General features: G+C 40.4%; 1 protein-coding gene across 7 annotated transcripts in view; it reads right to left on the reverse strand.

The window, feature by feature from the left end:
* The window catches only part of KIAA0355 (KIAA0355 ortholog), a 76,313-nt gene extending 51,811 nt beyond the window's left edge, over positions 1 to 24,502 (reverse strand). The window contains exons 1-2 of one of the 7 annotated variants that reach the window (XM_032486175.1): positions 24,415 to 24,445; positions 7,022 to 7,076 (exon numbers count right to left, since the gene is read on the reverse strand). The gene's annotated coding sequence lies outside the window, so the exon portion shown is untranslated. Of the gene's footprint in view, positions 1 to 7,021; positions 7,077 to 14,338; positions 14,407 to 17,935; positions 18,014 to 24,414 lie in introns of those variants that run through there. The other 6 variants (XM_032486176.1, XM_032486174.1, XM_032486180.1 and 3 more) reach the window with 6 other exon arrangements.
* Between the last annotated feature and the right edge of the window lie 267 nt (positions 24,503 to 24,769).

The raw sequence follows: 24,769 nt of genomic DNA on the forward strand, positions 1-24,769 counted from the left end.
CATGTTGCTGTAATTTGTGTACTTTCTTATGTGTTACTCTTCAATAAAAGTTTAAGGAAGAAACAAAGGGTTAACTAGCACAGAAAGGAGGGAAACTTATCTTCCAAGGGGAACAGCATGAGGGAGGGAAAACCTAGAAGGTAATATGGCAGAGACTACCACATGGCTGGTCTCAATCAAATCTTCCTCCTTTAGTATAAACCAGTGGGGCCAAGAACATGTGTACCATCACACTACTTTGAAATGTATATGCTTACATGACTAACTTGGGGTATAAGAAAAAGTCCTAGATGAAAAGCTTTGGCAAACTTTAAGATTCAGATCTAATCCAAACTACAACTTCACTATTAAGAGGAGAGCAGCAGATTCATGAAAATAAAAATCTAAAAAGAAAGGGGAGGGAAGTGATGTCATAAAAATGGCAGAGTAAGAAACTCCCAAAATTCTCTCCCCTATATAAATAATGAGAAAACTGGCCAAAATGGTCAGAATCAACTTAAAAAAAACAACTCTAGAAATTAACAGGTTTGCAGCAAAATGGGAAGCATTTATTCAAGAAAAACAGCTGAATCTCAGTAAGAATACAGTAGTAGCCCCTTATCCACGGGGGATATGTTCCAAGACCCCCAGTGGATGCCAGAAACCATGAACAGTACTGAACTCTATATATACTACGTCTTTCCCTACACTAACAGACAGGTAGCATATACAGCATGGATATGCTGTTCCAGGAAGGATGGAATGGAACAGCACAAGATTTCATCATGCAACTCAGAATGGCATGCAATTAAAACTTATTTCCGAAATTTTCTACTTAATATTTTCAGACTGCAGTTAACTGCAGGTAACTGAAATTACTAAAAGTGAAAATGTGGATAAGGGAGACTACTGTAGCCAGTTCTGGGGTATTTTAACTTGATCTAATTCCATTCTCTGCTCTCCAACTCTGTGGTAACCTTGAAAACTAACAGCTGCATTTGCAGTGAAAACCAGAAGTCAGCAGCCACTGGAGGGAGTAGAACTGGGCTAGAGCTCTTTCAAAGTTTCATTCCCAGGAAATTATCATTATCTGACCTATCTGGTGGCTCCCTGAGAGATCCCACGTTTAAAGGTCTATAATTTGACCTGACTTGGAACTCATTTGGAGAAGGAAGAGAATCTGATTTCCAGTTGCCACACTGTATCATATAAAATGTTCAGTTCTCAATTAAAACTTACAAGGTATACAAAGAAACAAGAAAGTATGGCCCATATAAAGGAAAATATACAAGACAAACAACTGATGAGGAAGCCTAGATGTTGAATTTACCAGACAAAGATTTAAATCAGCTATTTTAATTATGTTCATATTGTGCTGTACACCAGAGACTGACACATTGTAATTGACTGTACTTCAATAGAAATAAATAAACACGTTAAAAGAACTAAAGGAAATCATTTCTACAGAACTAAAGGAAGTCAACTATACTTCAACTTTTCAAAAAATGAAATCATGAAAAAAAAAACTAAAAATTATGAGAATAAGTCTCAGTCTACAGCCATACCACCCTGAACGCGCCTGATCTCATCTGATCTCAGAAGCTTAGCAGGGTCGGGCCTGGTTAGTACTTGGATGGGAGGAAAACGTCTCAGTAAATCCAGAATACTAATAAAAGAGAAATTATATCTTAAAAACAGAAACAAACAGAAATTCTGGAGTTGAAATATACAAAACTAACATTAAAAAAATTCACTAAGCAATCCAACAGCAAATTTGAACAGGACTCAGTGAAACTAAAGATTAATCAACTGAGATTATCCAGTATGAGGAACAGGAAGAAAAAAAGAAAAGAGCCTCAGTGACCTGTGGGACACCATCAAGCATACCAGTATTATATAATAGAATTTCAGGAGAGAGAGAGAAAGGCACAGAAAAAATACTTGAAGAAATGAAGGTCCCAAATTTCTCAAATCTCATGAAAAACACATGAATCTACACATCCATAAAGCTCAACAAACTCTAAGTAGGATAAACTCAAAAGAAATCAACCTAGATATATTATAATCAAATTGCCTAAAGGCAAAACCAAAGAGAGAATCTTGAAAGCAACAAGAGAAAAGCAACTCATCACATATAGTTGATTCTCTTTATTTATAGGCAGTTATATAAAGTCGTGTCTTGAACACTGAATTAGCAAATACTGAACCAGTACTCCTGGATGACGTGTAAAGTTCCTGCGAGCCTCAGGTCAAAACATTTTTACCAACCAATCAATACATAACCTTGTTTTCTGTGTGTTTCTGTTTAAACATACCTTACTTAATATATACTGTTGATTCATTAACATTGAACTCACAGCCAGGAACACTAAAACTTACGTCTGAATGAAGCTCATCTAACACATCTATTTTCTCTGTAAGGTACATTATAGCCTTCTTGGGCTTAGGAACACTAGACAGCACTTCAGCACTATGCTTAGGGGCCATTTTAAACAGTGAAATTGCCAACAAAAAGCATAAAAATGCAAAAAACATGTGGCACTAAATAGACTAAGAAAAGAACACTTTATAGTCTAAGCTGAAATGAGAAGGCAGTTGTTCGACCTCAACTGGTAGGAGGAGGGGGAGGTGTGCATGTTGGGCAATTCAAATTTTTTGCTACTTTGTACATGTCTACAACTGACCACAAGAGCTCCACAAGTATTGATTTTGTGTTGCAAATAAATTTATTCAGTAAGCCAATCTGCAAATACAGAATCTGAGAGTTATGAGGATCAACTATAACACTACTTGAAACACTTACATTCCCAACACAATGGGGTACTCCTCGACTTAAAAATATAAAACATCAAACTGTGAAACAAATAATCAGATCATCTGAAAAGATACACAGAGGTTCCTTTAAGTAGTGAACCCAGGATTGATTGATGGATTATTTTTAATGTAGGTACTGGGGGTAGAACCCAGAACTTCATGCATACTAAGCATGCACTCTACCACTGAACTATACACCCCCTACCCCAAGGATATATTTAATGTAACAATTCAGCAATTCCATGATGCACAACCTTTCAGGATTTCACTATGATTTTTAAAGGCTCAAGTCTATATATATTTAAGGTACAATCTATCTGACAATTTAGAAGTATATAATTTATAAGGACAAAGTTATGCTTTAAGAGAACAATTACATCTAGTGGATCATTTACTCCTTTTTTTCCCCTTCAATAATGCATCATTTTAAAAATTAAAAAATAAAATTTCTAAAAGCTAAACAAGTTGAGGAATTACATTATTATTCATTAAACTTTTTAATTTAATGCTAAGCTCATGGTGAAAATTTGTATAAAAATGCCAACGAACATTACAACTGCTTAAACAACAAGGTAAAATATATATTAAAATCTCTTCACTGTTTGGTTTGCACATTGCTGCTTCATCAAAGATAATTACTGATTACGTCAATCAAAAAGACAAACAAATAACAAGTGTTGGTGAGAATGTGGACAAACTGGAATCTTCATACATTGCTAGTAGGATTATAAAATGGGATAACACTTCGGAAAACAGTTTGGAAGCTCCTCAAAATAAGTACAGTGTTACTACATGACCCAGAAATTTCACCCCAATGTACATATTCAAGAGAAATGAAAAACATATCCACACAAAAACCTTTACATCAAAACTCACAGCAGCATTATTCATAAGTCAGAAACCAGAAACAACCCAAATATATATCAACTGATGAATGAATAAACAAAATGTGGTATAGCTATACAACAGAATATTATATATGCATTATATACATATAAAGGAATGAAGTATGGTTACGTGCTAAAACAGGAACTTTGAAAACATTCTAAGTGTGAAAGATGCCAGACACAAGAAGCCACATATTATGCGATCCCATTGATAGGAAATGCTCAGAATAGGTAACTCCACAGAAATAGAAAGCAGGCTTGTGGAATGGAGAGTTACTGCTAATGGGTATAGCATTTCTTTTTGGAGTGATGGCAAGATTCTGAAGTTAGTGGTGATGGTTGCATAACTCTGAATATACTATATATCAATTATATTTCAATAGCACTGTTGAAAAAAATATTTCATGTTTCATTTCTATCTCCCTTACATAACTTCTAACAGCAAAAGGTACATAATTTTTAAAAAGTTTTCCAGGGACACTTCTAATGCCAGACTTGGTTTCCTTTTCATACTTCAACTAGAAATCTATTTAAATGCTACCCCGAATCTGGGAATGTGCCAAAAGGCCCTTAAAGATCACCTAATTTAAGCCCTTCAATTTACAGATGAGGGGAAAAAAATACCAGGATACTGTGTTGCACTAGGTTGCATAGTGCCAGTATCTTGACTCTCAGAAATGTTCTGTTCAGAACTATCCAGACTGGCACATACATTAAACTTTGCTGCAGTAACAAATCCTGAAAGGAGTGGCCTAACCCAAGAAGGTTTATTTCTTGCTCACGTAAAGTTCAATGAGGGTCTGGCAACCCTTCAACTTGTAGCGACATCTTGGGAACTTGTGTTTTCCACAGTCACCTTAGCATGAGAAGAGAAACTCACACACACTCTTCACTGCTTCCAACTGTGAGTGACACACATCATTTCCCATCACAGCCCTCTGGGTAGAATGAGTCACATGGTGCTAATGTAACTACAAGAGAAATTGGGGAATGTAGGGACATATGGAATACTGGGTATGCACTACAGATAGCCACAGCTGTCCACCCAACCCAGCTGTGTGTTGCTTAGTTTATACCAGATGGTGAAAACAATTCTGATTCCACACAGGAGAGGCTATTCTGTAATGCGGAGTCCCCACAGTTGCTTTCCAGAGGCCAGGTGATTCTTACATAGGCTGCTCCAGGACATGGTTCCTTGTTGTGTGGATATATGCAGAGTAGGGGAGTGGAAGGTGGTGGGGAGAGAAAGGTCACAGACTACTTTGAGAAACTGATGAAAGAACCCTCCATAGAAAAGCATATATCCAAAACACTGACGTTTCCACTCAGTTTTGGATTTGGAGCCCCAGGTGAAGAACGACCTGCCCTCCACACTCCCCATACTTCCCTTCCCTGCAGAGGAAGGCTACATAGAGCTGGAGGCAGCAGGTGACTTCATCAAAGCTGAGCCTCACTTTCTGCATTTAGTGTTGGCCCAGCAGATAACCAGGCAGGGGAGGCCTAAGGTTCAAGCTAACACATTCAGGAGGGAACAAAGAGAAATATATATTGAACCCTTTGTACCCACACCACTTAATACCTATGCACCTATATTCTCAAGGTGTGGCCTCAGACTGTGAGCATCAGAACTGAATTGCCCAGGACCAAAGGTGCACCTGTATTAGTATGTCTGTCTATAAATCATATCAGTGTACAGGGGGCAGTCATAATGCCCACTGACCATGTTATTAAGAATGGAAACTTCCTAAGCAATTTTTTTTTTACAAGATGCCATATTAACATTAACCTTGTTAAGACTGGGATGAAAAGAAAGAAGCTAATTATGGCTTAAGGGCTTCCTTCCCTGACATTAGAATCAGAACATCCCTATTAATGGAATGACTATTAAAATACTGATTCCTGGGATACAATCCAAACCTAATGAATCAATCTTTGGGGGCAGGAGCAGAGAATATGCATGTTTTACAAGCTCCTCAGGTGATTCTAGATGCATGTTATAATTTGAGAACCAAAACAATCAGCTGAAAACCTGCTGAAAGCCACAAGGATGAGGAGACCTGAGCAAGGACATCTGAAGATGCTGACTATATAAACACCACTTAATGCAACTCAGGTTATTTCACAAAAATTCCTGTTCATTCAAGAATCCAGAAAGAGACCTCCATCTCCATGTGATAAATGACTCTATTTCTTAGAACCAAGGGGCTGGTTGGACAATTCAATGAAAACTTCTGTTTGAATCATAATTGCTTCTAATAAGACCACTTAAATCTCACAGTCAGGCCTGGGGTTCTTCTCCAGGCAGAGAGAACAAGCCCTTGAAGAAAATTAAAATTGGTTTTTACTTATTCTTAACAGATCTGGTGTTCCTGTGCTGATCTTTGTAATCAAAACTAGATAGTGTTGAATTCAAGGAAATAACATGGAATTGAAACACCATTCAATTTCTATCATTTTCAAATGGGACTTTGCCAAGAAACAGCACGCAGAGAAGGTGGTGACATCCCACTAAGGAGTCGTCTCCATGGCAGTGATCACAATACCCCCTGACAAAATATTGTGGGAAGCTGGGTGATGGGTTCATGAGGTTCATCATATTATTTGCTCTACTGTTATATACAACTGAACATTTCTGTGATAAAAAGTTTAAATTGCACACAAATGTGTATATAAGCACCAGGATATATCCTTTTTATTATTGTTTTAATAAAATTCTTCTCACTGCTTGTCTTACTGCTTTTTTTAATGCTTTCCCCCCATATTTATCTGCCTGAAGGGCTAAAATATGTTCACTCCATTTAAGGACATTTCTGTTCTGTATTTTCTGAAAAAGAATTTCCACTGGGAAAATATTCACCATTTATGAATCCACTATTCATGAGACATGGAAATAAATATGCATTGTGAAAGACCTCAGAAGTTAGTTGTAGCCAAGATTTGTGAGATTTAAGTACCACATTCATAAGTTTTAATGCTGCCTAAGATTCTCAAACACATAGCAGAAAAGGACTTTTTGGTAGATGTCACATCTTTTCAATACTACAATAATTTGCAAACGTTCTCAATAGATTACAATTGAACTCAGATTGGATTACATCATTTAAAACATTCCTTTCTGTAATCAGTCATCAGCAATTTGTACTTCAAACAATAACAAAGAACATGCTTGAAACTAGACAAAAGTAAGGTATAAAAGGGTCTTTTTCCCCCCACAACTGGTAAGATTAAAAAAAGTGGTCATCCTGAGAAAATATGAAGAGCTTCCCTTTAGAGAGTGCAGTGGAAAAGAGAATGGTGTTGGGAGCCAACTAACTGGGTGAGATCCTGGCTCTGCCACTTACCAGCTATGTGAATTTGGGCAAGTTCTTTAACCTCTCTGTGCCTCAGTTTCATCGCCTGCAAAATAGGGATAATAATAGTAACTAATGTTACAGAGTTGAATGAGCTTATACATATAAAGCGTGTAGACTAATGTCTGGCACATATTAAGCATGAAATGTTTGATGATCTTGTTGTTATTACCATTCCAATAGGTGAAAGTAAGCAGGTCTTATTATCTTGACTGTCTGGAAAAGTTACTGACAAAAAAAAAAAAAAAAAGAAAAGTCACTAAACCTCTGAACTGAGTAGAAATCTATGTATTCTTGGGCGGGTGGCATCACATGTTTCAGTGATGTGATAGTTGTTTTTTGTGAACAAAGAGAACAATTTTAAATTCATTTCAGTCATTAAGCCAATAGAGAAAAAGGAATGAAAAGCAGTCCTATTGTCGCCAATGGTATGGCACAAAGTAGCTTCATTTCAAGATGACACGCTAAATAAACAGGCACGTGTACTTACCTCCCCACCTTCCCCAAATCCTAGAGACGTAACAGTAAAGATATTCACAAGGGAATCACATAATAGTAATGAGAACAGCTGAGGGATATAGTCTGTTTAAATGCCGGCCACTTTCTAGAAGACAGAGAGGAAGCAGAGCCTCTGAGAACACAGACCAGAGCAGAGTTAGACACTTTGCAGAACATGTAAAGTCAATAGCGGGTGGAGAAGCAGAGCCCTTTTTCCTGGAGGAGCTGGATAAATGCCTGGCTTTGAGTCGGCAGGTACAGAACTCACGAGTGGGAAACAGGTTCATCTATCTGATTTCCTCCTACTTCTCACTCCTGGTCAGTGTATCAGCCAACTCCTATGAAGGCAAGAGGGCTGCCGGAAAAACAGAAACTTCTTTTCAATAACATATATAATCAATCCAGTTCTTCACTGATAAGAATCATCAGATAGTGAAAGAAAACTAACTGGACAAAAAGGAAAACTAAGATGAAAATGAAAAGTAGATCAGACCCCAGAAGAAACATTTATTTTAGGTCCCACAGAAAGACCTGAAAAGAAAGTCTAACTGGTATCCTCAGGGAGATTTGGGAAGATAATGCACCCTTAAAACAAAAGCAAGCAAACTATAAAGGAAGCAGATTCAAGAAAGAAATTACTGAAAATAAGAAATATGATCACCAAGATGAAAAACAAAGTAAGAAATAAGATGGGAGTGGAGTAGTGTGTAGGGAATTGATACACACACACATACATACACACACACACACACCACTTGCTTACATTTTTAAAAATAAGGGAATAAACCAAAAACCAATAAAAATGTTTATCTATGAAGTACAAAGAAGAAAGAGCAAAGGCAAGGAAGGAAGCCATACATCTCTCAATCTACCTTGCTTTAGAGTTTTATCTTCAGAACCATGTAAATACTTAATAAAATTATGAAATGAAAGTAAATAAAAAAGAAAACAATCCCTAAAAATAAAAAAGACAAGGGCAGGAGAGATAAATTAGGAGTATGGAATTAACAGATACACACTACCATATATAAAATAGATAAACAACAATGATTTACTATATAGCACAGGAAACTATGTTCAATATCTTGTAATGATCTATAATGAAAAAAAATTTTAAGTATATATATAACCAAATCACTTTGCTATAAACCTGAAACAAATACAATACGGTCAATCAACTATACTTCAATTAAAAAAAAAAAGACAAGTGAACCTAAATTATCATATGGGTGGAATAATCACACAGAGAAAGAGTGTTTCAAATTAAAACAGTGGTTTGATTGTACCTCTCTTGTGTTACTGTCAACAAAGGAGAAGAGATACAAATATAAAAATCAAAGAAATAAAAATCCTTTCATTTTTCTTTTGAATTTAAATCATTATTTATCTTTATCTTTCCAGAAAGTATACTTTTATCCTGACCTAGAAGAATTCACATCCCAATTTCTGTTAATGTCCTTAATACTATTTCCTCCCAACAAATGGAATCAGAACTCCTTATAGAAATGACTGATTCTAGATCTGGGGTCAGAAACAAAAAGATAAGCCCAGGAATTCTAATCAGGCCAGAAATCAGGGAATCTATCTAACACTACCCAGCTCATTTCAAAGGACCCAGAGTCAACCTAAGGAATAAGCTCTATTAATGGCCAGTAATAGGAGAACTTAAGCATCAAAAAGAATAATTCTGGAGCAAAATTCATTAAATACATAAAAAGTAATGAGTTTGGAGTCGGAAATGATTTCTTGGCTATGACACCAAAAGCACAAGCAACAAAAGAAAAAACAGACAAATTTTACCTCACCAACATCAAAACTTTTGTTTGTCAAAGAACACTACTGATAGGATGAAAAGACAACCCACAGAATGAAAGAAAATATCTGTAAATTATATACATATCTGAAAAGGGATTAATATCCAGAATATATAAAGAACTCCTATAACTCAAAAATATAAAACCAAACAATCCATTTGTCAAATGGGTAAAGGATTTGACTAGACATTTGTCCAAAGAAATAGACAAATGGCCAATAAACACATGAGAGGATGTACAACATCACTAACGATTAGGGAAATGCAAAGCAAAACCACAATAAGGTAACACTTCATATGCATTAGGGTGGCTGTTAGGAAAAAAACACACACAGAAAATAACATGTTGGCAAGGACATGGAGAAATTAGAAAACTGTTCATTGCGGGTGGAAAGGTGAAATGGTACAGCCACTGTGGAAAACAGTATGTTAGTTCCTCAAAAAATTTAACGTAAAATTAATTAACATGTTATTATGTTACCTAGTAATTCCACTCCTGGGCATATACCCAAAAGAACTGAAAGCAGGACTCAAACAAATAGTTGTACTCCAATGTGCATAGCAACATTATTCATAATAGCAAAAAGGCCACAAGCCAGATGTCCACCAACATTTGATGAATGGATAAACAAAATGTGGTATAACCATACGATGGAATATTATTCAGCCTAAAAAGGAAGGAAATTCTAATACACGCCTCAATATAGATGAACTTATGTTCACCCATGTGGCAAGATACCACTCTACTTGTGAGGCCACTGGTCTGCAGAAACCTGGTTGCAATATCTGTGGCCTTAAGATAGGTGCTGTGGGGAAGAAGGTGGAAATCATGGTCTCTGCTTTCAAAGTCAGAACTAAATAACAGGATCAGCAAGCATCCTGTTTGTCAAGTTCAGGCTTGATATGGGTGAAGAGTGCGGGCTATTTCTCTGGGGAGCTGGACCTTTACCTTTTACAATCTGTTTACAGCATCTTTCACCCCCACCACACACACACACACACACACACACATGCTTTACCCTCATTTCTCTAGTCAAATATGTTCACCTGTTCTTTTACAGTGTTAGGTTTTGCAACCTTGCCCAAACTGATGATCAAATATAAATAAGCCCTTTGAAGAAGATGTACAAATGGCCAATAAGCACGTGAAAAGATGCTCAACATCATTAGCTATCAGGGAAATGCGAATCAAAACCGTGAGATACCACTTCACAGCCACTAGGATGACTAAAATAAAAAAAGACAATAACAAGTGTTGACAGGATGTGGAGAAACTGGAGTTGTGGGAATGTAAAATGGTGCAGATATTTTGGAAAATAGTCCGGCGGTGCCTCAAAAGGTTAAACATAGAATTACCATATAACCAAGCAATTCCACAATTATGCACATACGCAAGAAAAATAAAAAACATATGTCTGCACAAAAACCTGCATATGAAAGTTCAGAGCAATACTATTCGTAACAGTAAAAAAGTGAAACAACCCAAATGTCTAACAACTTCGTAGCGCAGCCATACAATGGAATAATATTCTTCAGGCATAGAAGGAATGAAGCACTGCAAACTATCAGGTATGAAATAAGCTACAAGGATGTACTGTACAACTTGGGGAATACAGCCAGTATTTTATAATAACTATAAATGAGGTATAATCTTTAAAAATTGTGGATTACTACCTTGTATACCTGTTACACATAATATTGTACATCAACTATACTTCAACTTAAAAATTATGATATTGTAGAATAAGTACATAAATTAATAAAGTTTTAAAAAATGAAAAAAGAAAAGGAATGAAGTACTGATACACACTAGTACATGGATGAGGCTTGAAAACATTATGCTAAGTGAAAGAAGCCAGACATAAAAGGTCACATATTGTATGATTCCATTAATACACAATGTCCAAAATAGGCAAATCCATGAAACAGAAAGTAGATGAATGGTTGCCTAGGGCTGGGGGGAATAGGAAGAATGAGGACTGCTAATGGGTACAGGGTTTCTTTTTGGAGTGATGGAAACGTTCTGAAACTATGGTGGCAGTTGTGTAACTCTATGAACATACTAAAAATCACTGAATTATACACTTTAAATGGGTGCACCGTATGGTATATGAGTTATATTTTAATAAAACTGTTATTTAAAAAAATAAAGATGAACCATTCCACAAACAATTCCCTCTTCAAAGAAAAAAAATACAGAAAATGCTCTGTCTTCTCCAGTCCACAACAATGTAAATTTAAATATTCACCCTTGATAGTGCGGGGACACTACAGGAAACTAGGGAGATTAGTGAAGCTATTGTCCATGAAATTCAAAGCCCAAACATTTCTATGTTTTGGGGTTTTGTTTTTTTTTTGGGGTCAGTTCAGAATGACACGAGCCATATTTAGAAATGCACTCCAGAAAAATGCTTTGAAGAATTTTATTCTCAACATTCACAAATTTAAAATATCTATCTAAACAAGAGAAAATGCCTGAAAGATTCAGTTCTTAGTGCTCTCTCTTCTTAGAACTCTACTTTTTTGGCTCCCCTGATATGTTACCACGTGAAAAGGAGTGATATAAAAAGATGCTACCTCCTCCTGCCCCCTGGCCCTTCTTAGTTGCCTCTTTGAGCCACTCCCCCTCTGAGAGACCTGGAGTGCTGTCCTTCCTCAGAACTCTATGCTGGGCTGTTTCTCTCTAAGATCAACATACTCTCACTGGGAGGATCCCCAAATCCATCTTTCTAGCCCAGATCTTTTTCCTGTGCTCCAGATTCCAAATATTCAACGGCCTACTGGATAGGTCCCCAAATCAAATGTCCAAAACCACATCTCCCAGTCTTTCTGTATTCCTCCCTGTCGTGGTGAATGGCATCACCCTCTACCTACTCAAACAAGCCAGAAACCTGGAGTTATCCTCTGCCCCTCTCTCTCCTTTATATCCAATTACTCATTTAGTCGTATCCTTTCTGCTTCCTTAATATCTCACAAGTCTTTACCCTTCTGTCTTCACTGCCAATCCAAGTTCAAACCATCCTCACCTACTGCCTGAATTACAGAGGAGCTTCCTGAGTGATCTTCCAAATGCTGGGACTGCTCCTCTCTGGTTGCTGTGTGACTAGACTAACCATGCCACTGTTCCACTTACAATCCATTATGGCTCTCCACTACCCCACCTTTCCCCCACCTCCTCCGCCCCCCAATTCTGCTCAGTTCTTGCTTATGCCATCTTTCCTCTCACCGTCTACACATTCAGCTCCCTCTGCCTGGAAAGCTCTCCTGGCTTACTCTCACTCCTCCTGGATGTCTGAGACATCACCTGCTCTGGGAAGCCACCTTGACAAAGACTGAGTTAGGAGCACCTCTGTGTGCAACCGTGACATCCTGCATTATCTTTGCTGTATTGTCTAGTACTGCATCACAACTGCCAGTTTCCTCTGTGTTTCCCCGCATCTCCAACTGCCAACATCACCCAGCTCATTCGAGATATCCGAGTGTGTCAAGCACACTATAAACATTCAACAGATATTTGCTGAATGATTAGTTCATCCTCAGTATTTATTTAATGGTTATTTCTATGCAGCATTCATACGTTCAGCCTTGCTATCCACAGAGGCAAGTAGTGCAGTGCTAGACTAAAAAAAAAAAAGCTGATGACATGCCGCATTCACACAAGTACTCCTCAACAAAACTGATCATTCATTAAGTGACTACAATGCGTCAAGCATTATACCTGGAGCTTTAAATACGTAACACTTAATGTTCAGTGGAGCTGTAAAATAAAAACGGACATTAACTGAATGGGTACTAAGTGCCAGGCACTGTGCTATGCATTTTTCATTTGTTATCTAATTTAATGCTCAAAAGGACCCTGCCAGGTAGGTGAAGTATGTAAGGAAGCTAAGTGAGTTCTCCACGTTCTTGCCACACGGCCAAGGTTACTGACAGTGCTGGGGTTGAGGCCTGGGAGTCTGCCACCAGCGGCTGAGCTCTCCATCACTGCATTATTCCACCTCTGTCAACTATCCAGACCAGGATAGTCTGCTTATCACCCTTAGGAGATGGTTTCAAGCCATAGGTTTCTTGGAATTGACAGGAAGTTGGGCTGGAGCAATGAAAAGAAAGTGACTTCTGTATAGGAGATCAAACCCATATCCATTGCTGATGACCTAAATTCAACTCTCCAATCAAGATCCCTCTCTCCTGGTACTAGACTCACAAGACATCTCCTGAGGTCCTTCAAATGATACCAAGTCATCCTTCCATTCCCTGCTCCTCCTGCTGTATTTACTGCCTTGGTTAAAGGCACTACCTACCCTGCACCTAAACCTAAGGTATCATCACAGATGGTCCCTGTCCTGTTCCCTTTTCTGGCAAGTGCTTTACATTCAATCCAGCCAGTCCTGTTCACCACAGTTCACAGTTCAATCCCGTTCACCTGGTCTACTGCAACCAATCCAGAACTGTTACCTACTGTTACTGTTACATCCTAAATGCCTCTCCCCCTCCTTCACACCAGCACTGTTCAGCTTCCAAGGAACCAGCCTTCAGGAGCAAGCATTTAAGGCTGAGAGAGAATACCTTTTATGAGGACCAGAAGCTAGGCTGCTAGCTAGATGCTCACGCTCCAGCTCTTTCAATGAAAGCAAAGGAGACAATAGCAAAATCTAAGCAACAACTAAAAATGTATGAGAATGTCACATGCCAGAATAGAAGCTAACAAATAGCTCCAATCCCAAGGAACCAGACATTCTATTTTATTCCATTTCACAAAATTAGTAAGTCAGCATTCAATCTTTTAACACAGTGGTTCTCAACAAGTGGGGAAGATGATGCTACATATACACACACACACACATACACACACACTGCCCAGGGGACATTTAGCAATGTCTGGAAACATTTTTTGGTTGTCACAACTGAAAAAGCGCTAGTGGGTAAGGCTGGAAATGCTCCTAAATATCCTGCAATGCCCAGGACAGACCCCTATTCACCTGAAGACAAAGACTTACCCACTCAAAGGTCCAGAGTGTAGCAATTCAGCAGCTCTGCTTAACAAATTCCTTCCATATTCAAGTACCTAATGGATAAAAAGTTACTTCTTTCTGGGAAGACAATACAAACTTCCCCCATAAATTAAGCTATACCAGGTCCATAAGAGGTATCAGTGGAAAAGAGGCAGGTAAATGCTATGTGTGTGGTTTAGAAAACAAATACTGAGTGGGAGGAAGGAGAGCACCACAGAGGCTGAGGCCTGGTCAGCGATCTCAAGAGAGCAGGTGAGGCTCCTCACTTCACCCCAAGCCTGGGAGTCAAGGCCCCCATGAATCCAGAACCTACCTCTCTAGCCTTACTTGCAAAAGGCCCCTTCACCCACCCTCTGCTCCTGCCACACTGCCCACCTACAACAGCTTCTCCACAGCACCACGACATCCTGCTGTTCCCGCTGGAAAAAACCCTCACCTATTTCACCAAAGCTCTGTCCTCCAGCTCAGCAGCACTTAACTCCCCTCAACCCCAGGGGAGGAGGACATGTCCTTATCTCAATCACCAATCACAAAAGCCAGTTCCTAGATTCCTACAGGAAGGAGGTAGTACAAAGACTTAGGTGGAAAATGCTTTAAATGGCTCAGGCCCTAAGGCCTTGCCCTCTGCCACCTAAAATCAGGGCTTAGGAGCAGCCAGCCAGGAGCCCCCACACTTCCTGCAGTTGCTGGGTAAAAATAGGAAGTGGGGGAGGAAGCTCACAAAGCAGAAACAAATGTAATCACTGCTTAGCTTCCTGAACATAAATCACTGAGCAGGGAGGGTATCATTAAAACACTGAAACGGAAAGGGAGGCATGCAGAGCCAAGGCCAGAGGAAAGGAAGTGACACTTCTGGGTCCACCAAGCCCAGACTAACTCTGCTGGGGAGACTAGTATAGTATGTGCAAAACTGGACAAGAGTTTATAAAGAAAGTTTCCAAGGAATTAATACTAAAGCATGTTAATTTAAAGAATCAAGCAACAACTCCTGAAACATTAAAGTCCTATCAGAGTAAAAAATGTCAATGAAAAAGTTTTAAGAAAGTCAGGATTAAACTGTATTTGTCCTAGTCAAGAAGAGGCTAGTAGAACTGTTAAAACAAAACAAACCAGAAGGTTACTAAATAACTGAGTGGTTTATGAAACCCATGCTTTTCCACACTGAGCTATGAAAATGCACATAGATAGAAAAGAACCCTACTAAACAAAAATTCTATTCACAGAATTCTAAAAAATTCTAATCATAGTTAGAATCTGTCATCTATCAGAGTTGAACAAAGATGCCTCTACACTTGTGCCCACCAACACGGCTCAACCTGCAGGCTGTGCCTGAATGCTCCAGGTACCCAGGATGCAGAGGTCAGTGCCGATGTCAAAGAGCTTCTAGTCTAATGGGGGCACAAACTGCCTCCATGTGGTGACACCTGATTGCCCTTGTGCTGACACTTGCTCTGAAACAATTTATCACCACAAAATATGACATTCCTTTACAAAAATAAAGCAAGTTATCATTAGTGGATTTGAAGAGCTTTTATATTTGGTAATCTACAAATTACTGGTAATTTCATTTAAGCAGAAGAAAGAAATTTTCTAACCACAAAGCCAATAGAGTTGAAATTTAGTTTCAAAATAACACAGGTTAAAAACAAAATAGGACAAATGTGTTAAACAGTCATATAGATAAATGACAGGTTTAATTTTGTTTAAATTGAGGGTATGGAGTGGGTGGGGGGTAGAAAAAGGAAACATCAAAGGTTAGTTTTTTAAATAGTCATTGTATAAACAAGCAGAAAAGTCAATTAAATGGATGATAATCACCATATATTCAGTTTCATACAAAGAAAAATGGTGAACATTAAATGAAAAAAATCCATTATTACTTGGTCCTGCTGAGGACAAATCCAGCTATCTGTCTGATTCTCTGGTAATAAATGAATTTACTCTATCCTAAGACTCATGTGTAGTCTTTTTATGAAGTCAAAGGCAAACTCTCAAATCTGCTGCCATTAAAATAAATGAAGTATTAGAACTTTTGAAAGAATTTTATTAGAGGAACACTCTAAGCCAAAAAAAAAAACTTTGTTAAACAGAAATAGTCAAAAGAGGGGGAAATAGGTGGGGGCAAAGCCTTACCAAAAAAAGGTTTATCTACAAATAATTACCACACATCACCAAAGGGTGAACAAAGTTGGCTTCTAAACGCCTGAAAAAGTGCTCAGGTGAAACTAAGTTTTTATCTATAAATTGAAATGGTCTTGGGCCAATAAATATCTGCACATCAAAATGCACCCCAAGCACTATGAAAAGTTTTACAACAACAAATTGTGCTGCTTATGGAAATTCAAGTGTAAATCAACAAGTGAGAATAACTTTAAATCATCTTTAAAAAATCACAAAACATTGATGTACTTTTTCAAATCCAATTTGTTAAAAAAAAACTTAAAAAAAATCTACATCTATGGAAAAAACCTGCAGGTGATTTTTATTCCAGTGTGTTACAGCATGAAAAGGCCTTGATCCACTCAGCTCTGTTTAAGTCTAGTTTTAGCTCAGTTATCCAAAGTTTCCAAACTTGTAAAAGCAAACTGAACTAGTGAAAACTAATGTATCTATTAGAAGGTTATTTAAGGAAATTTAAAATTCTATAGTGCTACTCATTCTTAACAACTTGCACTGTGGCACATAACCAAAATTAACCTCGAATGGGGAAAAGCGAGTATTTATCAAGAAGCTTATATACAAATGGGTAAATCAAACTGTAATATGGAAATTATTTCACTTATTACAGAGAGGAATTACATAACCTTTAGATAAATACACTTCAGATTCAGGATCATTTCTGAAATTTTAAGGTACTCTTTTTATAATATCCATAAATTTTATCAGTGGATATTATAAAAGCTCCCTCCTCCAGGCAGGAAAACATTGACTCCAATTTTGCACACCCAGCAAGCCTTCCTTCCCATCGCTAAAAAAGAACAGCAAGTCAGAGTTACAGCTAGGGAGCCCATTTTTCTCCACAAACATTCCAGCAGGTCAAATATTTAGCCATGAGGACATTCAAAGAGCCTCCTCCCCATCCTATCCCCACTCTCCCCCACCCCTTCCCGAGGCAGGGAAGAGAGGCAGGCCTGCGGTAGCTTATGCTCTTACTTTGTAGGTAAGATGTTCCGATGCTGAGATACTAGGGAAACAGGTATTGTCAAAGGACAGTAGCTATGAGTAAGGGTTTGGGAAGACAGACTCACCTACAAATGAAATTCCACTCTCAGTAACTATCAGCTGAATGAAAGCACTTGCTCACTCTATGACCTGAGGCAAATTACTTGAACTCTTGTGCCTCAGTTTCTTCAGTACTATGGTGAGGATTAAATCCATAAAGGACAGCACTTGGCACATTCTGAGTCTTACTCAGTAAATAGAAGCTCCTGCTCTGAAAGATGCCAGGGACCAGTTAGAGGGCAGAATTTTATCTTTTTTGAAATTCTTCACCCTGGTCTACTATTTATAAAAATACAAACTTCCCCTCCCCACCCCCACCAACACTGCAAAGTCACAACAACTTTCAAAAACATTATTTACCTTCTTCCAGCTCTGGCCCCAACTTCCAAAGTCCTGGAAACAAACTAAAACTGTGCTGCCCTGTGTTCTCCAGAGGGGAAGGAGGTCATGGCTCCACCCATTTCCATGCCTACCACTCCCTCCTCTTTCAGCCTCAAACTACAAGTACGTGGACACTGCTAAGGAAGGGATCACCTCGCATCACAAAGTACATTACAAAGGGACTTAAGCCAAGGATGTGGTGCATCCTCCTACCCTGAGACAAAGGGATGAGATAGGTCCTCGTGAGCTGGTGAGAGGGACCACTTTCACCTCTCCCTGCCTAGGTTACCAGCCTGCAGCACTCAAGCTGGGGAGCTAAGCCAGCTTTCCTGTGCCTCTGTTCTCAGGCACACATATCCACCTCTGCGACCGAGGAAAGACTCAGGTATTCCTAGGTTCCACAGTCATAATTATCAACTTGCTAGTATCTAAGCCCAAAATCATCTTTAGTAAGAAAATTAGATTTTTTTCAGGGAACATGTAGCTCTAATTCCACATTCAAAAACTTCCACATTATGATTCTTTACAACTACCAATTTGAAAAAGCACATATCCAAAACAAGGAACATAGTCAAAATGGTTAAAAAAAAAAAGGCAACACCATCTAAGAATGAATTCTAGAAATAGACTCAGTAAATGTAGAGGTCTGCATCCAGGACCCTCATTGGCAGAACTGTCTGTCTAGAAGTGCCAACCTGAAAGTAACCCACATGTCCTGCATTAAGGGGTTCATTAACAAAATTACACAGGAACATCTCACAACCATTTGAAAGATCAAGGCAGAGCTACCTTGTTTCATCAAACCTAAACTGCCTTATAAATCCTATCATCAAATTTATACATGCTAAGAAAAACTCTGCCATCTAACGATGACCTGCCATCTCACGACACATCGCAGTTTCAGGCTCCCTCGAGGCTCTTCGCTGTCACATTCCTCTGCCTCATTCCAACTAGGACACACATCCTCCTTGGAACAAGCCTCTTTGTGCCCTTTTCTCTCCTGTCACTTTTTCTAGTAGTTACCCATATTTAAGATCCACTGTTTTGATGAAACCATCTCAGGCCCCTTCAGTTCCCAGAGAGCCTTTCCTGACCTCTAGCAGCCCCCTCTGCAACTGCTCCTTGTTAGCTTTGTGTGACTTCCCTTTCCAGATGAACTGTGAGGACACGGAGACAGAGGCTGGACACATCTTCACATTCCTGGCAGAGCACAACGCAGGGCCCTAACACCACCACCACAAACCCACATCTGTCAGGAACTGTTCTAAGGACTTCACAAATATTAACTCCTTTATGCCTCACTGTAACCCCAGAAGGTATGTACTATTACTTCCCCCATTTTCAGACAGGGTAAACTGAGGCAAAGAGAGGTTGTATGACTTAGAGGTTAGTGATGAGTAAGTAGTAGAGGCAGGACTCGAACCCAAGCAGTCTGGATTGAGTCCTTGCTCTTAACCTCTATACTACACTCCCTCTCTAAATGACTGCTATGTACATAGCAGACATTCAAATTTTCATTTGTATTCATTTTTAATTGAAAATATAATGCATATACACAGTAGGAAAAATTCATACTGTACAAAAGAGTATGCAAGAAAAAGCTAGGTCAGTCTAACAGCCTAGATTTCTGGGGCCTCATCCCAAAGGCAATTACTGTTTCTTTTTCATCATTCCAGAATTTTTTTCTGTGCTTAGAAACCTATTTCATGTGTATTCCTTTCTCTTTTTCACACAAATGGGCACATATACCCATTGTCCTGGATTTTGCCTTTTTCACTGAATATTTCTCTGACCTTGATGCATATCTGCTATTTTTATTTTTATTTGCTATTTTTATTCAATCTGAAGACATAAATATTTTCACACTTTAACCCAAGATGACTTCACGAAGTCAGAGAATCTTGGTGGACTTGGACTTCATCAGGAAACAGGAGTCACAAAAGGCTTTTTTAAATGCACAAAAGCTACCAAGAGTTAGCCTTGTAGGAATGTGTAGGCTGAATCAAGAAGCACAGACCTAGAAGGTGACATTCGACTTGTGGCTTCTCCTGTAATAGTAAATACCTACATCAGAGGACTGTTATGAGGACCAAATGAGGTATATACACAAAGCACTCTGCACCAAATCTGGCTAGCACAGAGAGTCTAAGGGACAACCACAGCACCTGACACGCTGTTAGTGCCCAATAAGTTAGATATTATTAATATATATTTCTTCAAAAGCTGGCCCACTTTCCTTTCCCATCTCATTTCCCTCTGCTCCCCTATTTTTATCTGTCCACCCTTCACCCTGAGTCTCCTGTAACTCACATCCTCACGCTTGCTCACCTCTGCACCTTTGTGTAGTCATTGTGGCCCTGCTGCTAAGGCCTCTCCCCTTACTGTGGTTCTGGACTCATTAACTATTCCCCACAGTACTCAGCTCAAGCACAGCCCTCTCCTGGAAATGTTCCCTAACAACTGCAGCTGGATTCTCTGAACAAGCAGTTTGGGAAGAGCCTATCTGTCAGGACTTCCCACCTTCTGGTTCTCAGCATTGTCAGTGCATCCAGGAGCAAGCAGGTTCAGAGGGACTGACTCAGGCTATCTAAGCTCGAAGATGACTGGTGTATTAACCAGAAGGCCAGTTACTAAGTTTACAAACACTGATGAGAGCTAATACCTATTGAGCATTTACTAGCAGGTAGGCAGCAAAGATGAAGATGCAGCTATTATTCCCAATCTATAGATGGGAAAACAGGGAGCTTAGCCAGCATCCCAAGACCAGGATCTGATCAAGCAGTCTGGATGCAGACCACTCTCAACCACTCACATTCTCTCCTTGGCAGGAAATCTCCATGTGAAGCCATGTTCTAATCAAAGGCTATTACGATCATGGAAGCAAAGCAAGGGAACGATTGATTCTCCCCACTAGGGGCATCAACGCCCATCTGCCTGGTAGTACAAAGGCCCCGTGGAGGACCACACGCAGCTCCCCTGGCCTGGGCCCCCAGACAGTGCTACAGACACATCACCCAATTCCTCTCTGGGACCCACCACCCCAATTTCCATAGACATCCCAACCCTTTCCTTCTGTAATCACAGTCTTTCTTTTGAGGATACAAAATTAAATTTCAGCATCTGGCTACAAACACATTCCAATCATGCCTTCCTAGGGTTATAGCTGGGTCATTTTGGTTGAGCTTAAAAGTTTTCCCTGAAATTCTCAAAATTACATTTACTAAATGTCTCTTGGCATGTATCTTTTCTATAGATTGCTGATTTAACATTATTCTGGTTTGATTCTCAGATGATCATTGATTCATTCAAAAAAGACTTAATTGTTCCTAGAACACTGTGTTATAGGTCCTGGAGACAGCACCAGTGAACAAGATAGGTAAGATCTTTGAACCTGGTGGAGCTTATTATGTGCCTCCGACTTTTAGCCACTTGCCATACTTTATGGCAACTGCTTATTTGGTTTTCTTCCCTAGGCTGCGCCTTCCAGCTCTGTATTCCAAGAACTGGCCTGTACTGTAAATACTCCATAAATGTGAGCTAACTCAATTCATGACTAAATTCACTGGGTTTCATTTTTCTCATCCAGGGTTGAATCAGATTATGTCCGAAGTCCGTTAGAGCACAGGTAGAAAGTTTAAATCATATCATAGGGATAGAAAGCAAACGGCAAATGCAACCCAAATAAAGAAGGAAGAGATGTGGTATGTCAGCTGGTAAGAAAAAAGCAATGAAGGGCCCCATCACCTGGAGAAAGTACGGCCTCAGGAACATGAATAAGGGTGAGTTAGTTGGGGAGAAAGAAATGACTTGCAGCAAAATCTTGAGTTGGGGGTCACTGAGTGGAAACAGGCTGTGGGGGTGAAATGAGTCTCTACCTAGAAGTCACATACTGGATGAGTGGGAAGGAGCATGCACTGGGGGAAAGAGGTAGAGGTATTAAATTAGGCCTTAGAAAATGCTCCCAGGAAGATATGGGAAGAAGAGAAGCAGCAAAGGCGAGAGAATAAGCAGAGTCACAAAGTTAAGATAAGGACCACCATAGCTCCAAGTCAAGAAGGGCAACCAAGGGGGTGGGTGTAGCTCAGAGGTAGAGCACATGCTCAGCATGCACGAGGTCCTGGGTTCAATCCCCAGTACCTCCATTAAAAATAATGAGAGTAATTTTCTTAAAAGGCCAACCAAAAGGAGATTCACAACAGCAAGAAAGTATTGCTCATCTTGCCAAATATTTACGGTCAAGGTCAAGGGAAATGAGTAAGCAACAGCCACTGCATCCGTCAATTGGGGGGCCCTCAGGATGACAGTTTCAGTATGGATAAAGCACAACCCCGACACATTCAGGTTCTCGGTGAACCTACACAAAGAGAAAACGACATCCTTTTTCTGTAACTCCAAAAACTTACTCAAACCAACATTCTTTGTTCACGTTGGATGGTCACTTACCACTAAGCACAAAGTCAAAAGAGTCTGGAAAAGGAGACAGTGGACACTCAACTCATGTGATTCCCCAGTCCACTAGCTCTCAGACACAATCGTTTTCCTATAGGGTTATTAGTCCCCCTTGACATAAAACTTCTGGGGTACTGAGCTTTGGGTTTTCAGCAGAATAAACATTTAGTAAAATTTTCAGAAGAATCATGTGCAACTTGTTCAAAAAATTTTAAAGAGGATGCTTAAAACATGCTGTCTTCCAAAAATCCAGAGATAATTTTAGATTGAAAAATCTAGGCTTGCCAAGGGAATCTGAGAACTTTTCTATCTTGGTCTCCAATGCTAACCTACGTATTCGTGTGCAAAAATAGAGGAAGATTAGAATCTCAAATGCCAGACTGAAAAGTTGCCACAACAAACCTCAACTCTTCATATGGAGTCTGTTATTTAGTCAGCAAGAAAGCAAATGAAACAGCAATAACTAAACTTTTTACTTTAAAAGAGAAAATGAAAAAAATCTCAAATATGAAATACTTCCTAGACCTGTAAAGGAAAACGATTTTTAAAAGGATATTGTGAATGGAATTTTAAAACAGCATGAACAAAGTCTAAATATCAAATTTGTAAGTAGTCCTTTACAAACACAGGTTTAGAACTGCAGGTATAAAATACGATAAAATGGCATTTATAGATCATTCAATAGCATGGGGAAAACTAACCCATTTGGAAAATATTTCATATCTTAAACCAAAACCAAATTTTAAGTAAATTAAATAACTAAAAGTAAAACAAAACAAAACCAAACCATGGAATGACAAGCAAATAGGGAGGTTATAAATACCGCAATGGAGAATAATTTTTGAAATGTCAAAGGAAAAATAATACTATGGTTTTTTTTTAAATGAACGTTATTACCTTTGACCTCATTTGTAAATTTATCCTAAAACAACAATCAGACAAATCCTTTTGGCAGAACTATCTTGTGACGAACTGGAAACAATCTACATGTCCGTCAGTAAGGAAGGCTTGGTTAAATGATGACATGGTATACTAAAACATCCATAAAAGTGGTAATATATACCTATATTTATTGATGTCACCAAAATGTTAGCAATGGCTGTCACTGAGTGGTAGGCTGACGGGTGACTGTCACTTTAAAAAGTATTATCTCAGTACTTTTTTGTGTTGTCTTGAATGTAAAGAACACATTGCTTTTATAATGCGGGTGCGAGGTGTTAACAAGCTATTTTCAAACTGGAGCCCCCCTAAAGCTGAGTATTTAACTGGCAAAATTTGTAAGGAATATAAACAAAATTCTTATCATGCCAACCAGACATGCTTCTTTCTTCGCACCGCGCGGAGTAGGAAGACACACCCCTGACGCTGCGCTCGCCCCTCGGACGCTGGTCCTTCATCCTCACCTCGGCCCTCTCGGGGTACCCGCGGAACCTTCCCCGGCCCGACTGCGCCAGCGAGCTCGGCAGGGCCGGAAGATCTTGTTCCTCCGGGCCCGGCCCGGCCCGGCCCGGCCCGGAGGGGAAGGTGAGCGCAGCCGGCCGGCAGCCGCGGGGCGGCGTGAGGGCCGCGTCCCCAGGCAGTCCCAGCGGACCCCGAGCCCCACAGGCCGCCGTCCCTCAGCGGACGGCTCGGCGGGCTTCCGGGAGCCGGTCCCGGCGCCAGCCCGACCTCCCCAACCCTGGCGGACAGTGGGAGAGCCCTCCTCCCCTCCTGTCCCGCGCCCGCGGGGTCCCCGCCGCGTCCCCGGTTCCAGGCACGAGCCAGGAGGCCCCTCCAGGCTTCCGTCCGCCTGGCCAGCGCCCCCAGAGCCCGGCGTCCTCCACAGCGGACGGGCAAGGGGCCGGGGCGGATGGCCCTGCGCCCCGCGGCTACAAGCGGAGCGGCACCCGGCGAGGTCATGTAGTCGCCAGCCCGGGCCGCAGCCCACCGCCCACCACCCACCGCCCACCCGCCACCCACCGAGCCCGCCGGCCGGCGCCAGGCAGCGCCAGCTCGCGCCCGCTCCTCACCTGCGACGCGCCTCGGCCCCCAGCGCACCGCCCGGACCGGCTGTGTACACCGGAAGTGACGTCTCCCGACCGGCCCCGCCCCCGCCCCAGGCGGACGCCGGGTGGCTGCGGACCCAGCTACTGGGAGCGGACCGCCCCCTGCGCGAGCGGGGAGGGGGCGGCCGTGCACTTCCTAATCTAGGGACCGAGGACCTCCAAGTGGGACAACCAGGGAGGGGGTTGAGGACCGGCGGCCAGAGCCTGCAGGGCCTCCCTGGTCCTCCACTATAGCTTGGCCTCGGGGCAGGAGGGGTCAGCTGCGTCCTCAGAGGTTTATTATTAAAATTGATTACTGAAAATTGAGCTCTTACTAGAT

The sequence above is a fragment of the Camelus ferus genome, chromosome 9 (assembly GCF_009834535.1).
Source record: "Camelus ferus isolate YT-003-E chromosome 9, BCGSAC_Cfer_1.0, whole genome shotgun sequence".
Lineage (NCBI taxonomy): Eukaryota > Metazoa > Chordata > Mammalia > Artiodactyla > Camelidae > Camelus > Camelus ferus.